This window comes from Pseudophryne corroboree, chromosome 8 (assembly GCF_028390025.1).
Source record: "Pseudophryne corroboree isolate aPseCor3 chromosome 8, aPseCor3.hap2, whole genome shotgun sequence".
Lineage (NCBI taxonomy): Eukaryota > Metazoa > Chordata > Amphibia > Anura > Myobatrachidae > Pseudophryne > Pseudophryne corroboree.
The window spans coordinates 373,456,060-373,476,031 of NC_086451.1; the positions used below are offsets into that span (position 1 = coordinate 373,456,060).

The following is a 19,972-nucleotide window of genomic DNA, read 5'->3' on the forward strand; positions in this document are numbered from 1 at the left end:
CATACCACAATGCCCGTGATACAGTATACAACACACCGTAATGCCTGACACATTATTACACACACCGCAATGTCCGTGATACATTATGCCACACACTGCAATGACCCTGAGACATTATACCACATATCACAATGCCCGTGATATAGTATACCACACACCGTAATGCCTGTGACACATACCGCAATGCCTGTTATACCCTATGCCACATTGCAATGCCCCTGAGACATTATACCACATACCACAATGCCTGTGATATAGTATACCACACACCATAATGCTTGTGACACATTATGACACACACCGCAATGTCCGTGATACATTATGCCACACACCGCAATGCCCATTACACATTAAGTCCTACAGTAAGGCTTTTAATTACTTTTAAATAACCTGCTCGTTGCCAGGGGTTTCATGCTCTTGGTTCCATGCACGGTGCCAGGGGTTTTCATGCTCAGGGTGTCATGCTCGTTGCCAGGTGTTTCATGCACTTGGTGTCATGCTCGTTGCCAGGGGTTTCAAGCACTGGGTGTCATGTTCGTTGCTAGGGGGTAGTGCTTGTTGCTAAGGCTGTGCTCCCAGTGCCACATATGTCCCCAGTGCCAGATATTCCCCCACGGTGCCAGGTACTCACATGCCCCCAGTGCCAAATGTAGCCCCCCCAGGTGTCAGGTACACATATACCCCCCCAGTGCCACATATGCCCCCAGTGCCAGATATTCACCCACAGTGCCAAATATACCCCCCAGTACCACATATGCCCCCAGTGCCAGATATTCCCCCACAGTGCCAAATATACCCCCCCAGTGCCACATAAGCCCCCAGTGCCAGATATTCCCCCGCAGTGCCAAATAAAGCCCCCTCCCCCCATATGTGCCAGGTAAACATACCCCCCCCCCCACTGCTGTGTTGGAGGGACACGGAGGGCACAGCGCGCGCCTCTCCTGTGTCCCTCCTGCGTCTCCGGTGGGTCTAATAAAGGAAAGTGCCGGTTCGTGAGCCAATCAGAGCCCACGAACGGCACTTCCTTTATTAGACCCGGCGGATACGCAGGAGGGACACAGGAGAGGCGCGCGCTGTGCCTCCGTGTCCCTCCAACACATCAGGGAGAGGTTAGTGACAACAGATTGTTGTGCGGACGCTCGTCCGCATGTCAATCTGCTCTAAATCAGTGGCGGGCCCTCGCCCACAAGCCACAGCGAGGACTGCGGGGGCAGTAGTTACGCCAGTGTGTCAGCTGGTCTTCTGATCCTCAATGCGGGTGCATGGGTAAGGGTCAGATTGATATCACTTTAGAACGATAAAATGGTTATAGTCACAAATTGTGTAGTACACTGTGTAAGTGCTGATTATTTATCATGTCTAAGATTGGCAAAGGTGACGAGAGTACACTTACAGGAACACCAGCACTCATATCATGTTGTCTTGTAAAAAATGTGTTATCCTTTCTGATCTGGTACAGGATGGTTTATGTGTAAAATGGTTTGCTGTTCAGCATAAACAAGGCAGATCCCTGATCTACGTCAAGTACAGATAGATCCCACTTGGGCGATGTTTGCACAGACTTTGTCCAGTATAGCTGAAAGGTTAATTCCTACAGCGTCAATGGCCCTCATTCCGAGTTGATCGCTAGCTGCTTTCGTTCGCAGCGCAGCGATCAGGCAAAAAATCGCCACTTCTGCGCATGCATATGCGTATTGTGCGCAATGCGCACGCGCGACGTACTTTCACAAAAGCCATTGCAGTTTCACACAAGGTCTTTCGATGCTTTTCAGTCGCACTGCTGACCGCAGAGTGATTGTCAGGAAATGGGTGTTTCTGGGTGGTAACAGACCGTTTTCGGGGAGTGTGTGTAAAAACGCAGGCTTGTCATATGCAAACGCAGGTGTGCCTGGAAAGACGCAGGCATGGCTGGCCGAACGCAGGGCGTGTTTGTGACATCAAAACAGGAACTAAATAGTCTGAAGTGATCGCAAGCTAGGAGTAGGTCTCAAACTACTCAGAAACGGCACAATCTTTTTTTGTAGCAGTGCTGTGATCCTTTCGGTCGCACTTCTACTAAGCTAAGATACACTCCCAGAGGGCGGCGGCTTAGCGTTTGCACGGCTGCTAAAAGCAGCTAGCGAGCGAACAACTCGGAATGAGGGCCAATACCAGGAATAGGGTTCATTATTAACCCATACATGCAGCTCTCTACCTACGGTATCCCCAACAGCTTCTCCAATAAAACAAGCTGATAAACCGAGTGTAAATAAATCATCAACTGCAGAGGCTACACATGATGATTCATCAGACGATGAAAGCTCTACATACTCTACTTCGACATACAAAGAACAGGTATCAGCTCAGCGAATATAGCTGAAATAATGTAAAGGCATTTCTGTTCTCAGAGGACAGCAGAGCCTGTTTTAAAAATAAGGTACCTATGTTTAAACATCCCAAAAAATAGGGCCTCCTCATGGGGGACCCCAGCAGCTGATGGAAATCATGGAAAAGGTTTGGGATATACCCAATAAGGAATATAGGTTCCCAGTAAATGGGATTCCAAATATCCTTTTCCAGCTGGGGACTGTTTAAAAATAGTAAGTGCCTCCTAAAGTAGATACGCATATCATTGATAGTGCGAAAATCTTTATGGCCTTTGCCGTCAACATTAAAAGAAGGATGGTTTTCTGAAAACCATATTGTCTCTCTCTGGGGCAGTTATAAGGCCAGACATGACTTCACCTTGCAATCTACAGCCCCACCACACTGGATAGGCCCAATCTTACTAGATCTTGGAAGCTAAGCAGTGTTGGGCCTGGTTAGCTCTTGGATGGGTGACCACCTTGGAATACCAGGTGCTGTAGGTACACTGGGCTGAGGTACTGGAAGACAGGTTTTTCAGCACCTGCAAGGGAGCAAGAATCCCATATAGCTCATATGGACACTAATGTTCTAGGGCATCAGCATTAACAATAGCTGCTGGCAGAGTCGTTTTTGCTGATTCAGAATCAAAGAAGGTTCTGGAAACCTTTCCTTTGTCTGAAAGTTTTTGTTTGGGAAGGAGTTAACAGATAATATGGAGTCATAAAAAGTCACGTTCCTTCCACATATAACCCCAAACCTAGGGGTCCAGTTTTGGTCTTGTCGGTCATAAAGGAATGTAGCAGCCCCAATACAATAAGTTTGGTAAGGCTAAGAAGCAAAGGCAAACAGAGGGCCAGCTTCCAAACCAGAGGATAAGCCATCAGCATGATGGTGCGGGCCTCCTGCTGGGGGACCCCAAAAGGATAGGGGGATGACTTCTTCAGTGTGCACAGATCTGGTAGCAGTCTACAAACAGATGCCAGGGTGCAAGAAGTGGTATCTCTAGGTTATGCTTTCTCTTCTAGAAGCATCCTCTTCGAAGGTTCTTCTGTTCCAGTCCGCCGAAGGACAGGGCTCTGCAAGAATCAGTTCGGAAATTACTTTTGTCAGTAATAGTCATTCTAGTAACCCCTGCACAATAGGGACAGGGGTTTTTACTCCAACCGGGTTTGGGTTCAGAAGGATCCTTTCACCTTATTCTCAAAATCCTAAACAGATAAGTTTGGGTACCACAGTCACATGGAGACGTTGCGCTCCATAGTTTTTGCATGGAGTTAGGAGATTACATGGTATCCCTGGATAGTCAGGATGCTTACCTACAGGTTCCTATAGCACTGTTCCATCAGTGTTATCTCAAGGTTCACCATTCCTCCAGCAACATTTTCAGTTCCAGACCTTACCCTTTGGATTAGCCACAGCCCCCAGAGTATGTACCAACATGATGATGATTATGGCAGCTTATCTCCGCAAGAAGGGGATAATAAAATTGCCATACCTCGACCACCTTTTTTTATCCAGGCACAATCACAGGAAAAGCTTCTGTGCCATCTCTAACAGATAATGACTTGTCTGCAGAGGCATGGGTGGTTCATAAAATTGGGCAAAGTTATCTCTGGTTCCGTCACAACGGGTGGCTCACTGTTGGGCTGTACTGAATTCAAGTCTGCAGAAAATTGATTACCTCGGAACAAGATATCCAAGGTATAGTCAAGTACTCAGGAGTTGTTACACAGTCAAAAAATATCAATCCATGCAGCTATGCGACTGATGGGTTTGATGGTGTCAACAATCGACATGGTCGAGTATGAACAATTCCACTCAAGACCTCGGCAGCGTCTGATTCTGGCCAGATGGAATGGAATACATCAGACAATAAAGAAACAGATTATGGTACTTTCACACAAGGTAAGAAAGCCATCAGCCTGGTGGCTACAGACATCCCATCTAGACAAAGGGAGAACCTTTTTGGATATCAGATGGGGATCCTGACAACAGATGCCAGTCTTCAGTGCTGGGGAGCAGTGTCCGGAAAATTTTGGTTCCAGGGACAATAGACCACAGAAGAAAGTTGCCTACCAATAAATCCATTAGAACTTCGGGCCATATACATGGCAATGATTCAGGCAAAGGACACTCTTCAAGAAAGACCAGTCCAGGTCCGCTCGGAAAATTTAACGGCAGGGGTGTACCTCAACCATCAGGGAGGAACGCGCAGCCAAACAGCAATGAAGGAGGTAAGTCACATACTAAAGGGGCCAGAACTCCATCTTCCAGCATTGGGGGTCATTCCGAGTTGTTCGCTAGCTGCTTTCGCTTGCAGTGCAGCGATCAGGCAAAAAATCAGCACTTCTGCGCATGCGTATGATGCGCAGTGCGCACGCGCGACGTACTTTCACAAAAGCCGATGCAGTTTCACACAAGATCTAGCGACGCTTTTCAGTCGCACTGCTGATCGTTGAGTGATTGACAGGAAGTGGGTGTTTCTGGGTGGCAACTGACCATTTTCAGGGAGTGTGCTGAAAAAAGCAGGCGTGCCAGATAAAAACACAGGAGTGGCTGGCCGAATGCAGGGCGTGTTTGTGACGTCAAAACAGGAACTAAATAGTCTGAAGTGATCGCAAGGTAGGAGTAGGTCTGCAGCTACTCTGAAACTGCACAATTTTTTTTTGTAGCAGCTCTGCGATCCTTTCGTTCACACTTCTGCTAAGCTAAGATACACTCCCAGAAGGTGGTGGCTTAGCGTTTGCACTGCTGCTAAAAGCAGCTAGCGAGCGAACAACTCAGAATGAGGGCCAATGTCCGCAGTATTCGTTCTGGGAGTCCTAAACTGGGAAGCGGATTTTCTCAGTCAACACGCCATTCAAGCAAGTGAATGGGCTCTACACCCAGAAGTCTTTCCGACTCTGGTAGACAAGTGGGATTTGTCAGAGATAGATCTCATGGCGTCCCGTCTGAACAACAAAGTGCCCACATACGGGGCAAGAACAAAGGATCCCGGAGCGATCTTTGTGGACGTCTTGTCAGTGAAATGGGATTTTCATCTGGCTTATCTTTTTCCTCCGATCATCCTGCTACCAGGGTGGTAAGGAAATTAAAAGAAGCAAAGGGTGCCGTGATTCTAATAGCTCCAGCTTGGCCAAGAAGGCATTGGTACACAGATCTGCAGAGAATGTCGATGGATGCTCCACTTCTGCTCACTCAACGTCCAGATCTACTAATGCAGGGTCCTTGTTATCACAGACATCTGGATCGACTGTCTTTGACAGCGTGGCTCTTGAAACCTCTATCCTGAAGTCAAAGAGGATTCTCGCTACAGGTAATTCAACCAATGCTCAGAGCAAGGAAACCCTCCTCAGCTCGCATTTATCACCGAATATGGTAGGCCTATATTCATGGGGCAGTGAAAGAAATATGGACCCAAAATCTTTTCAAGTTTGCAGGGTCTTAGATTCCCTTCAGGCGGGAATGGATAAGGGTTTGAAGGTGGCTTCCTTGAGAATACAAGTATCAGCATTGACTGTATGGTTCCAAAAGAAAATTGCAAATTTACAGGATGTGTGTACTTTTTCCAGGGAATGTTGTGCATTCAACCTCCTTTTGTTCCGCCTACAGTGCCTTGGGACTTAAGTCTAGTCCTCAAAAGCCCTTCAAGTTGCTCCATTTGAACCACTTAATAAAGTTGATCTTAAATGGTTGACAGCTAAAGTTCTCTTTCTACTGACTATGCATCAGCTTGAAGAGTGTCAGATTTAGGAGCCCTGTCAGGTTCTCTTTTTCTGACTTTTTATCCAGATAAAGCAGTTCTCAGAACTAGGTCTGGGTATCTTCTTAAGGTGGTGTCTAAATTCCACCTTAATAATGAAATTGTAGTTCTGTTTTTTTCAGGTATCGGGAGTTTCTGTGGGAGATGCATTGCGGGTCGTAGGCCGAGCATTAAGGATCTACGTGGATCACACCAGTGCCATCAGAAAGACAGATTCTCTCTTCATTTTCTACGGAATCCACAAGAGAGGATGGCCTGCTAATAAATAGACGCTGGCTAGAGGGCTTCGAATTATGATTTCAGAAGCATATTCTCAAGCGGATCTCCCTGTTCTGGCTAATGTCTCTGTTCACTCTACTCGTAAGGTAGGTCCTTCCCAGGCAGCACAACATGGTGCTTCAAAAGAACAGATATGTAAGGCAGCCACATAGTCTTCCATTAACACATTCATTAGACATTATGCTTGGATACTTTTGCCTCTCATGATGCTGAATTCGGGCGTAAGGTTATCGTGTCCAATCAGGAGCGTCCCCACCACTAAAATTGCTTTGGGAAATCCCATTGTTATCCTGTGGACCCTGCCGGAGAAATATACGTTATGGTAAAACCTTACCGTTGATAACGGTATTTCTCCTAAGTCCACAGGTTCCACAGGGATCCCACCCTGAGGCACCTGATTTGAGGGTCCTGGTACTCACGGAAGGGTGTGCATGTGTGTTCTTCTCGTCTGATTAGGGCTCTACATGATGCTCCTGTCTAGATGCTTTGGAATATAACTGATTTGCCTGAGCCAATGGGCGGGGATATATGGACGGGCCCGTTGCATCCTAGGAGGCCTGAAAGCTTGTGATCATTTGGGATCCCATTGTTATCCTGTGGAACCTGTGGACTTAGGAGAAATACCGTTATCAACGGTAAGTTCTTACCATAACGTATATTTTATGACCTCACCGTAAAGACGTAACATGGAGGAGGTGCCTACCTCTACTAACTTTGGCTTCACAAATGGAGCAGATGCCTTCACATACATTGTCAGGAATTGGGGGAAAATAATCCCACACCCAAGAGGTGACTTTTTTGGTTTTACAATGGCTTTCTTTTTTATCACAGGCACGAACTGCAGCCACTAGTGGCTGACTTACACAAACAGCATCCACATCAACATCCTCAGTGTCAGATAGTAGTATACACATATCCCCTTCATCTTGTTTCACTTTCACACGCAAATCCTCAATTTCTATTATGCCCTCATCATCACCATCTTTATTTGTACTGCTGACGTGGACACCCCTAAACATTCCTCAGGAATGTGTGATGCTTCTGAATTCACGGTGTGTTCTACTGCCTTAGTGGTTTTTATTTTTTTATCACCTTCTAGACTCTGGGTGAAAAGTTCTTGCATCGTCATGAGATGCAGAAGAAGATGCCACCACTTAAAGGCCAAGACCTGAGACTTTCCTTACCACTTTCATGTTTCTCTATGGCTTTCCTTTAGGTGTTTTTTTCTTTACTACTGTAAAATTAAATTGCTTCTTTGATTTTACATGCCCTGACTTAAGCCCTCTATGTACTTGTGCATCAACCTTAGTAGATGACGTTGACAGACTTGTATCGTCATGACTGGTGGCAGCACCTGCAGCACTAGTATGTGCTTCTTGCTCTCCTATCAATTGTTCTTCCTCCATATCTATCAACAAACACAAACCAAGTGCGGTAAAATACACACCACAATTTGTTCAACAAATGTACCACCTACATTGTGACACAATACGTGCACGAGTCAGAATATATATTACACTGTGGTTTAATTTCCCCTACAGTGTCACACAATACGTGTATGAGTCAGAAATAGTAACGCTATGGTTCACTTTCACCAACAACGCATACTTTTGCGGCCCATTATCACTAGCAAACTGTGCATCTGCTTTATCCATATGTATTGCTGCTAACAGCTGGCTTATGCATGCTTTAACATCCTTTGCCTAATAACCAGCAAGTCCGAGTGTATTTTTGAAAAGACAGTACTGTCTAGCATTTTAATGTTCCTGTGTCGTATTTTATGTATTGTTCTTAAAGTGATATCACACTTATCTTAAAAAAAATTCTGAAGAATAAATTATATATTTGTCAAACCAGCAGCTGTATCAACATTCGATTTTTGAGCGCCCGCATTATTTTTACAGTACAGTACAGTAGGCCATTTGGACGGGGGGCCCTGTCAATTCTGTCAGTCCCGGGCACGACAATTTCTGATGACAGCCTCGGTTCCACCTATCACTGCCTGGTTGGGAGCACACAGGCTGTGGTGATGATTGGCATGTGATGTGACTGTGTATGTGCGGGTTTCCCTTCCAATTGCCGGCTTCCAGTAAAATGGCATTACACGTGAGATGTGTGCAGTGACACAGCTGCTGCTGCTAATTAGTGTAAGCTAAAAAGGCTTTTGGCTTATAAGGCAGTGTTTGAAGTCATTCCCTTCAAAGTCAATGTGGATGCATTGCAGGCCTATGCCAAGAAAAGAGTAAGTCATTTCATTTTTCACTGTATAACAGAAATTCACAATTTTTAAACAGTAAAAATAAAATAGCATGTGAGGCTTGACAGAAATGTAATGCCAACCTAATATTTGATTTTTATAAACAATTGGTGTTCCAGTTTAATATTTATTTTTAATTTACTGCTCCTATATGTTCTGATTCTACCCCCTTTCCTGCACATCCCTTGTGATTTCGTCTGAATTGAATTGGGGGTACTTTTGTCTGACCACAACCCTTCCTTGTGAGACCACACCCTTTTTTGCTGTGCACATTGTACCTTTAGAAAGTTTATCCCATCAAAGGGCACCAAAATCTGTATTCGCTTAGCAAAAAAATTAAGCTTGGGCCGTCCCTCGGTATTATTAATATACAGAGGGAAGTAACACAGTGGGGGTAATTCAGATCTGATCATAGATGTGCTAAATTTAGCACATCTACTTTCAGTTTCTCTGACATGCGGGGGGACGCTCAGCACAGGGCTAGTCCGCCCGCAAGTCAGGCCCTAGCCCTCCCGCAAGGGTGCGAAAGCATCGCACAGCGGCGATGCTTTTGCACCTGCTGACTAGCTCCCTGCCTGTGCAGCCTAGCTAAATGCTTATTTAAGTGAGGAAGTAGTCTGTGACCGAATAAGAAAAATTAAGATTAATAAGTCACCTGGTCCCAATGGAATTCACCCAAGAGTTCTCATGGAACTCTACTCCGAATTAGCAAGACCCCTATATTTGATTTTCAATGACTCACTTACATCAGGCATGGTCCCCAAAGACTGGCATATAGTGGAAGTAGTGCCGATATTTAAAAAGAGAAGTAAATCTGAACCGGGTAATTATAGACCAGTAAGTCTTACATCCATAGTGGGGAAAGTACTGGAAGGTTTTTTAAGGGATGGAATACAGGAGTTTCTTGAAACCAATTAGGTTATTAATAGGGAACCAACATGGATTTGTGAAGGATAGATCATGTCAAACTAACTTAATAGGCTTTTATGAAACAGTTAGTGGGAACCTAGATCAGGGTAAAGAGGTGGACATAATCTTTTTAGACTTTGCTTAAGCTTTCGATACAGTACCTCACGAGACTTATCTACAAATTAAGAGAACTTGGACTAGGGAGCTCAATATGCACTTAGTTTAAAAAGTGGTTGGATAAAAGGGAGCAGCGAGTGGTGGTAAATGGAACTTTTTCAAATTGGACTGAAGTACTAAGTGGTGTGCCACAGGGGTCTGTACTTGGACCACTATTGTTCAATATTTTCATAAATTATCTAGTATTAGGTCTGGGGAGCACATTGTCAATTTTTCCAGATGATACCAAACTGTGTAAGGTTATTAATTCAGAGAGGGATGCTGAGTCTCTTCAGAATTACTTATTTAAACTGGAACATGGATGGCAAAATGGAAAATGAGGTTCAATATAGAAAAATATAAGGTAATGCACTTTGGTAGCATTAACAAAAATATTACCTACATACTAAATGGGGAAAAACAAGGGGATTCTGGGGGTCATTCTGAGTTGATCACACGTAGCAACTTTTTGCTGCTAGTGCGATCAACTTGCCGCCGCCTATGGGGGAGTGTATTTGAGCATAGCAGGGCTGCGATCACATGTGCAGCCCTGCTATGCTAAAAAAGATTTAAGCTACACAAGACCGGCCCTGCAGCTACTTACCAGTGCGACGGATCCAGCGATGAAGCTCCCGGCTGTGACGTCAGATATCCGCCCTCCAAACACCTGGACACGCCTGCGTTCGATTTTCCACTCCCGGGAAATGGTAAGTAGACGCCCCGATCCTTCTTCCCGCTGTCAATCTTCTTGCAATCGTGCCTGCGATCGCTTACATCGGTCCTGGCATCGTTGACTTAACCAGCGATGCAGGTTAGCAGATAACCTGGAGATGAGATAACCAGCGGTGCAGGTTATCTGCAAACCTGCATCGCTGGTTATCTCATCTCCAGGATATCTGCAAACCTGCACCACTGGTTATCTCATCTCCAGGATATCTGCAAACCTGCACCGCTGGTTATCTCATCTCCAGGTTATCTGCAAACCTACATCCCTGGTTATCTCATCTCCAGGATATCTGCAAACCTGCACCGCTGGTTCTCTCATCTCCAGGTTATCTGCAAACCTGCATCGCTGGTTATCTCATCTCCAGTATATCTGCAGGCCTGCATCGCTGATTATCTCATCTCCAGGATATCTGCAAGCCTGCACTGCTGGTCAATACAATCTCCAGTATATCTGCCAGCCTGCATCACTGAGTATCTTATCCAGCTATCCTGAACTGCTGGTTCACTCCCAGCTTCCAGCTATTCAGCTAACCTGTACTGCTGGTTCAATTCCAGCTATCCAGCTAACCTGTACTGCTGGTTCAATCCCAGCTTCCAGCTATTCAGCTATCCTGAACTGCTGGTTCAATCCCAGCTTCCAGGTATACTGAACTGCTGGTTCAATCCCAGCTTCCAGCTATCCAGCTAACTTGTACTGCTGGTTCAATCCCAGCTTCCAGGTATCCAGTTATCCTGTACTGCTGGTTCAATCCCAGATTCCAGTTATCAATCTCTACCACAAGTGTCACTCAACTTTCATTGCACTGGTATCCCCGGTGTTCTAGTTCCCTGTAGTTGTACAGACACCTGTGGCCAGCCATAGACTTTAGCCAGAACCTGCCACGCCTGTATGAGCAGGCTATATATCAAGCCTGCACTATTCCGTCCTTGGGACTCCAGCAACTAGCTGCTAGACCTCGTCCGGTTCCACAAGTACCAACAACCGTGACAGTGAGGCCACATCTCGAATACTGTGCACAATTATGGGATTTCCTTGAACTAAAAAAGGTTCAGAGATGGGCAACTAAATTGATTAAGGGGATGGAGACGCTAGAATACGAGGAAAGGCTTGCTAGGCTAGGCATGTTTACACTGGAAAAAATGAGATTAAGAGGGGACATGATTAATATTTACAAATATATAAGGGGTCAATACACAGAGCTAGCAGAGGAATTGTTTTTGGTAACAAAGAACACGTGGACACCCGCTAATGTTGGAGGAGAGGAGATTTTCGCACACAGAGACGGAAAGGTTTCTTCACAGTAAGGACAATACGTATTTGGAATTCCCTGCCTGAGAGAGTAGTAATGGCGGACTCGGTTATTACTTTTAACCACTTAAGTGACAATTTTTTTCCACTAAAAACAGCTCCAAAATTGTTGGGGGGAGGGGGGGGGGGGGGTATGAGTGAATTAGGTGAAGAACATGAATTTAACCCTATGCAAAATGATTTTAGTAAAAAAAAAAAAATAATAATTTTAGAATTTTCCCCTCCAAACATTGAAACATTGATCGGGAACATCGCGACCATCGGAACATCAGAAACATTGAGACCATCGTGGCTTTCATTTTGAAACCCGGGATAGCCTCCAGGTATACAGGAGGAGCTTGGGGAGGGGGTTTTTTAATTTACATTCCCCAGCAGCTGCTATTGTCTGCAGCTGCTGGGGGATCCTGCCTTGCTGACCGATCAGCTGGGATCGGCAGCACGGCAGACACAGGAAGAGAGTGGAGGGAAGTTTATCTGACTGGTCGGCAGCACGGCAGACACAGGGAGCAGCGGAGGGAAGTTTATCTGACTGGTCGCATCCTGTGTGACCAGGTCAGATAAAGCACTTGCAGGCATGGTCGCATCTGATGCGACCATGCCAGGCAAGTGGTTAAGAATGGGCTAGACAAAATCCTAATGGATAAGGATATACAGGGTTATGATGGGTAAATCAATTACAGTATTACTATATATATATATATATATATATATATATATATATATATATATATATTTATTTAGTAATAGACATAAAGGCTAAACATTCATTAGAGTTAAATTAGTCTGAAAAATATTACAGTGTAGGAGATCACTAACAAATTGAACTTGATGGACAAATTGTCCTTTTTCAGCCTTAGAAACTATGGCCCTCATTCCGAGTTGATCACTAGCTGCCATTGTGCGCAGCACAGCGTTCAGGCTAAAAATCGGCATTTGTGCGCATGGTACGCAGTGCGCACGCACATCGTACTTTCACAAAAGCCGACGTACTTTTACACAAGGTCTAGCGACGCTTTTCAGTCGCACTGCTGATCGTTGTGTGATTGACAGGAGGTGGGTGTTTCTGGGTGGTAATGGAGTGTTTTCAGGGAGTGTGCTGAAAAACGCAGGCGTGTCAGGTGAAAACGCAGGCGTGCCTGGGGAAACGGGGGAGTGGCTGCCCGAACGCAGGGCGTGTTTGTGACGTCAAAGCAGGAACTAAACAGACTGAAGTGATCGCAAGGAAGGAGTAGGTCTGAAGCCACTCTGAAACTGCTTAAAAAAAAAAAACAGCACTGTTCTGCTAACCTTTCGTTTGCACTTCTGCTAAGCTAAGATACACTCCCTGAGGGCGGCGGCTTAGTGTTTGCACTGCTGCTAAAAGCAGCTAGCGAGCGATCAACTCGTAATGAGGGCCTATGGGCCTAATTCAGACCTGATTGTAGCAGCTAATTTGTTAGCAGATGGGCAAAACCATGGGGGTCAGAACCAATCGCACACTGCCTTTTTTCGCAGCTTTGCTATTGGGTTTGAACAGCGCAAACGTGCGGTCCGCAATGCGCATGCTCGTCGGCCGCAGGCAGCGACGAATCTAATGAAGAAAGCGATCGCACCGGCGATCGCAAGAAGATTGACAGGCAGAAGGCGTTCGTGGGCGGCCACTCACCATTTTCTGGGAGTGTCCGGAAAAACGCAGGCGTGCCCAGCCATACCGGAGGAGGATTCCTGATGACCCCACCTGTCCGGATCGTTGCAGCGGATGAGTAAGTCCTGGGCTTTGCAGAACAGCTCACTGCACAGCCGATCGCACCCCTGCAAAGCGCTTACCCCCTCCCCTGTAGGCAGCGATTACCTGGTCGCAGCAGTGCAAAAAACTGCCTGTGTGCGACCAGGTTTGAATTAGGCCCTATGTGCACTGCAGGGGAGGCAGTTATAATGTGCCGAGAGAGTTAGATTTGGGAGGGTCATTTTGTTTCTGTGCAGGGTAAATACTGGCTGCTTTATTTTGACACTGCATATCTAATGGGCCCTACACATTGGCAGATAACACTGAACAATATGAATGTTCTCGTTCATTAATGAACGAGAACTTGTTCATATCGTTCAGTGTGGAGGCACCAACGATGAACGATGCGCTGCCACGCGATCGTTCATCGTTGGTGCCGGGTTGCTTATGCATGCAGGCCAATATGGATAATCTCATCCATATTAATTTAGCATGCACTGCTATGGAGCCTGGTGACGGGGGGAGTGAAGAAACTTAACGCCGGGTCGCCCGTCAGCCGTATCCACCGTCTGGCAGCTCGGCGGCGGATCGCCAAATGTGTATGGGGCATAACTCTATCTGCACATGTTATATCTGCCTCCCCTGCACTGCACATGGGGCCTAATTCAGACCTGATCGTAGCCGTATGATCAGTTAGTCAGACATGCGGGGATACGCCCCGCATGTCTGGCCCTACTCCCCTCCCCCCTTGCACAATCAGGCAGAGGCGATCGCTGGGCTGAGATGTCCGTTGGCTCTCTGGCATGCGCCGGTGCACTGCGATCAGGTCTGAATTAGGCCCATGGTTTTGCCCATCTGCTAACAAATTTACAGCTACGATCAGGTCTGAATTAGGCCCTATGTTACTATGTGTTACTATGTTACTAGCTGCGCTGGCAGGCGGCCACTCGACGCGTTTCGGGTCACAGCGGCTGCGGGTGATGTCACGCAGCCACCGCAGCCTGCCCCCACAACAGTCCGGACACGCCTGTGTTGTCTGGACCGCGCCCCCCAATGGCGTTCTAACGCCAATGGCACGCCGCCTCCCGTTCCATGACTGCCTCTGCCTGTCAATCAGGCAAAGGCTATCGCAGCCCTGAGATGCTGTCAGCATCATACTGGGCCTACCTGGGTGCGCTCTCGCAGTGCACATGCTGCGCGCGTGCACTCCACAGAGGGCTTCAGACTGCGATCGCTGCTTTATTTTTACACTGCAATTTAGATTTCAAATTGAACACACCCCACCCATATCTAACTCTCTCTGCACATGTTATATCTGCCTCCCTTGCAGTGCACATGGGGCCTAATTCAGAGTTGATCACAGCAGCAAATTTGTTAGCAGTTGGGCAAAAACATGGGGGGTCATTCCGACCTGATTACACGCTGTTGATTTTAGCAGCGCAGCGATCAGGTCCAAACAGCGCATGCGTATGCACTGCAATGCGCAGGCGTGTCATATGAGTGCAAAGCGAATCGGCGCCTAGTGATGGATTCTACCATGAATCCGTTTGCACTGGCGATCGCAAGGCGATTGACAGGAAGGAGGCGTTTCTGGGTGTCAACTGACCGTTTTCTGGGAGTTGTTGGAGAAAGGCAAGCGTGTCCAGGCGTTTGCAGGGCGGGTGTCTGACGTCAGTTCTGGGACTGGACAGGCTGAAGTGATCGTAGCGGCTGAGTAAGTTCTGAGCTACTCAGAAACTGCACAAAATGGTTTTGCAGAGCTCGGCTGCACAAGCGTTTGCACACTTGCAAAGCAAAAATACACTCCCCGTGGGGGAGATTCCAAGTTGATCACAGCAGAAATTTTTTTAGCAGTTGGGCAAAACCATGTGCACTGCAGGGGAGGCAGATATAACATGTGCAGAAAGAGTTAGATTTGGGTGGGTTATTTTGTTTCTGTGCAGGATAAATACTGGCTGCTTTATTTTTACACTGCAAATTAGATTGCAGATTGAACACCCCACCCAAATCTAACTCTCTCTGCACATGCTACTGTATGTCTGCCTCCCCTGCACTGCACATGGTTTCACTTTTGCCCAATTGCTAACGAACTTGCTGCTGCGTTCAACTCAGAATTACCCCCTATGCGTTTGCACTGCTGCTAAAAACAGCTAGCGTGCAATCAACTCGGAATGACCCCCTATGTGCACTGCAAGTGTGGCAGATATAACGTGCAGAGAGAGTTAGATTTGGGTGGGTTATTATTTTTCCATGCAGGGTAAATACTGGCTGCTTTGTTTTTACACTGCAATTTAGATTTCTAGAGTTAAATCTAACTCTCTCTGCACATGTTATATCTGCCCCCAGGGCCGCTATCAAGGGGGTGCTATGGGTACACTTGTCCTGGGCCCGGCCACTCTGAAAGAGAATGGAGGGCCTGGGCAGCTCGTACTAGCCGCCAATGCTGTTATTCCTGGTGCAGCGGTTCTGCCCGCAGCCGCTGCTGTTTCTATTTCTGAGCTGGCACCGCCGCTGTTAATATTCCCTGCACCGCTGATACTGCCCTTCTCGCTTCAGTTAACACCCATAAACACCCTCTTTCGATCAAACTTCTTGTGATTGGCTGTGCGTATGGATTCTTCGTTTAAACCATCGCTCAGCAATGATCCGCATTGTACCCGTACGACGTGCGTGCACATTGCGGTGCATACGCATGCGCAGTAGAGACCAGATCGCAGCGCAGCAAAAATCGACAGCGTGCGAACAACTCAGAATAAACCCCATGGTTTTGCCCAAGTGCTAACAAATTTGCTGCTGTGATCAACTCTGAATTACCCCCATGGATTTGCCCAACTGCTAACAAATTTGCAGCAGCGATCAGATCTGAATTAGGCCTTTGGACGGAAAGAGAAAGACAGAGGGGTTCATTCTGACCCGTACGCACGCTGCTTTTTTTCCGCTGCAGCGCATAAAAGAAGAAAACAATTGCTACTGCGATCACAACGAGGTTAACAAGAGGAAGGTGTTCCGGGGTGGCAACTGACCGTTTTCTGGGAGTGGTGAGGAAAACACAGGTGTTTGCAGGGCTGTGTCTGACATCAATTCCGGGACCGGACAGGCTGAAGTCATCGCAGTTGGCAAGTAAGTCCAGAGCTACTCAGAAACTGCACAAAATGTTTTTGCATAGCTCGGCTGCAAAAGCGATCGCATCCTTGCTATGCAAAAATTCACTCCCCCACAGGCGGCGTCTACCTGATCGCATGGGCAGCAAAAAGTTGCTGCGTGCGATCAGGTCATAATGAGGGCCAGAGACCAGTAGTTGGTCTGAGGACAGACTAATAGGGATGTGATGAAGTAAACGGTTAAGAAAAGGCAAGGAAGGGAGACTGTAGTGGAAATGGAACTGTGATGACAGAGGCAAATCTGTAGTTGTGTGTGAAGCAGCTATATGAAAACAACAATGATAATGGATAGCAAACAAAATACAAAAGATAAATACAAGATATATAAATAAATAAATAAATAAATATAGTATGGAAGAATTCACTCTGTACCTGAAGCTAGGCAGACAAAATCCAGACAGGACTGGTTCTTGCAGAGATTCTATAGCACAAGAGCTCAGAGGACTGGCATTTTCTCACAAGAAGCAAGAAACTATAACCAGCATCTTGGGAGTGACCAGGAAGAGAATATGTATAATATCAGCTATAATCAGCTACCAAAATCAGAAGGAGTGAGTGATTACTGAAGGACGTGCAGCTGCAATGCTGCACGTACACATAACATGCTGGCGCCGACTCCCAGATTTCCTAGCAACTGGGGATGCTGCCTGCATCCAGCGCCCTAGTTGCTAAACTCCCAGTGGTTCCCAGAATGCTGAGCGCCCGATGCCAGCCTGTTGACAGGCACCGGGCGGGGACCAGTGTCCTTAACAGCTGGAAGAGATGCGACAATTCGGTCACCAGGCAACGGCCAGGACCCATGTTTTCCCCCGCCCACTGTGCGGCTACTAACAATACCCCCTGTTGAAGAGGGGTTAAGAAACCCCTACATCCTGGTTTCAGGGGAAACATCCTTAAAAAATATATTTTTGAGTTGAGGAGCATGAAGGAATCTTCCAGGACTCCACGCCTTCTCTTCAGGGCCATAGCTTTCCAATGGACTAAAAAGTGCACCTGGCCATGTACAAACTTGTAGTCTAGGATTTTCTCCACAGCAAACTCCTGGCACCCTTAAACCATGACTGGGGCAGGTCTCCTGGAACCCCCGACTTTAAACCTTCTATAAATAAATGCCGGCTTGAACAAAAAACAATGAAAAGTATTATTGATTCTCAAAGATCTGGGCAGTTGAAGGCGGAAGGCAACAGGATTGATTTTCTGAATTATTTGAAATGGTCCAATGTAACGGGGACCCAATTTCACAGATGGTTGGCAAAGCTTGATGTTCTGAGCAAATAACAACACCATATCTCCTACCTTGAAAGAGCAAAGTCTCCTAGACTATAAACCTCTGGGATCGGACCATAGCATCTTACAGGGCTTGATGTACTTTCCTCCAGATCCTCCTGAGATAAGACACAGGAGAAAAATAGGGACCTGACTGTTGAGATGGAGTGAAAGTATTAGACTTGGGATGGAAACCAGAAACACAAAAGAATGGAGACATGGAAGTAGAAGAATGGCCAAAATTATTATATGCAAATTCTGCAAAGGGTAGATGGTCAACCCAATCATCCTGGCATTTAGAAACGTAACACTGTAGGTACAGCACCAGAGACTGATTTACCTCCACATTTGACTGTGGATGATACCCTGAAGAAAGGCTGATGTTGATCCCCAATTCAGAACGAAAGATCTCTAGAAATGTGCAACAAATTGGGTGCCCCTATCGGTCTTGAGGTAACCCATGAATCCGAAAGATATGTTGGATGAACAAAGAGGAAAGATCCTTGGCACTAGGCAATTTGTAAAGGGGAATGAAGTGAGCCATTTTACTGAAATGGTCGACAACAACCTAGATAACCGAAACCTTGGGTGAAGTTTGTGTTTGATTGGATCTTCCTGTGAGAGAATGGCTCCTACTCAGACTTCAGAAGAGTCAACTTCTACAATAAAGGGCAAATCCGGATCAGGGTGACAGAGAACTGGAGAGGAGATTAATGTTTTTTTAGATCTTCAAATGATTTTACCGCCTGTGGAGACCAATGAGTAGGATTTGCACTTTTCTTAGTTAAGCTCACTATAGGTGCTACAAGAATGGAAAAAGAATGGATAAATCTCCTATAATAATTATAGAAACCGAGGAAGCATTGAATGGCTTTTAAACTTGTGGGACGAACCCAGTCAGGTATAGCTTGGAGTTTCTTAGGATCCATAGAAAACCCCTTGGATGTGATAATATATCCTAAGAATGCTACCTTTTCCACCCCAAACTCAAAACATGTGCCCGATGTTCCTCAAGAGTTTGTGAATAAATCAAGATATGATCCAGGTATACAACCATAAACTTCCCCAAGAATTCCTGGCGAGCAGCATTAATCAGATTATCATGATTGTAGTTTTGTGAACCCAGCGTATATGTGAAGTCAGTGCGGGTAATTGGAGGACTATAATAATAATAATAATAATAATAATAATAATTTTATTTATATAGCGCTCTTTCTCCAAACAGGACTCAAGGCGCTTTACATCAAATCAAGCATAATACAGAAGTTTAATACAGCAATACACAGGCATAAAAATGAAAATCTAAAATGCATAGAGTAATCATAATGCAGGGTTGGTGTAGGCATTTTGGGAAATAACTTCCATGGGCTGTGTATTCCACCCTCACAGGGTACCAGGTGCGGCAGCCATCTTCGGCGCACAGCGTAGGATTACCCTGGGTGGAATAGTCCATCCCTAGAAGAGGTGACACAAAATGGGGGTAACTGCAGCATGCTAACATTCAGAGTAGGGTACAAACAAAACTATCAGGTCCATGTATTTCCATCCCATCCACAACCGTACCAGATGAGGCAGCCATATTGGGTGCGCTAGCGAGGTTACACTGGGAGGTAAGCCATACATGGGCCCAATGCATACATGGGAGAACGGGCACTTGTGCAGTCGTATGATATAACGTGTATGAGCAATCCACGTGAGGCACATCCTGGCCGCAGAGGAACCACCAGAGGCCCCCATTTGGGGTGCACAGTGTTTGATGCTGCAGGCAGGGTGTGCAATCAGTGGAAGCACACCTCACAGGAATACCACACGGTAGGGTAGAAGTATGCAGTAAAAGTTTTTTTTTTTTTTAAGAAGAAGAAAGCACATGATGAGATCACCTTTGCAGGTAAACAACGAAAGAAGGCAAATTATCCTGGTCTAGTTGGAGCAGTACGGGGCGGTATGAGCATGTGTGTATATTTGGCTGGTCTGTGGAAATCAGTGAAATGTAGTAGTAAGGAGCAATCCCTGACCGGGAGTCTAAACCAGGCCTTGGCAGAGGAAGCCAAATCCTGATCACCAGGGACGTGGTGTTGATAGCCGGATGGGGAAC

At 46.2% G+C, this 19,972-nt stretch overlaps 1 protein-coding gene and 1 pseudogene across 1 annotated transcript in view; one reads left to right on the plus strand and one right to left on the minus strand.

Moving 5' to 3' along the window:
- Window positions 1-19,972, minus strand: part of LOC134947822 (NTPase KAP family P-loop domain-containing protein 1-like) — a 237,655-nt gene that overhangs the window by 120,728 nt on the left and 96,955 nt on the right. The gene's annotated exons all lie outside the window — the stretch shown is intronic.
- LOC134953009 (5S ribosomal RNA) lies at window positions 2,731-2,849 on the plus strand (annotated as a pseudogene).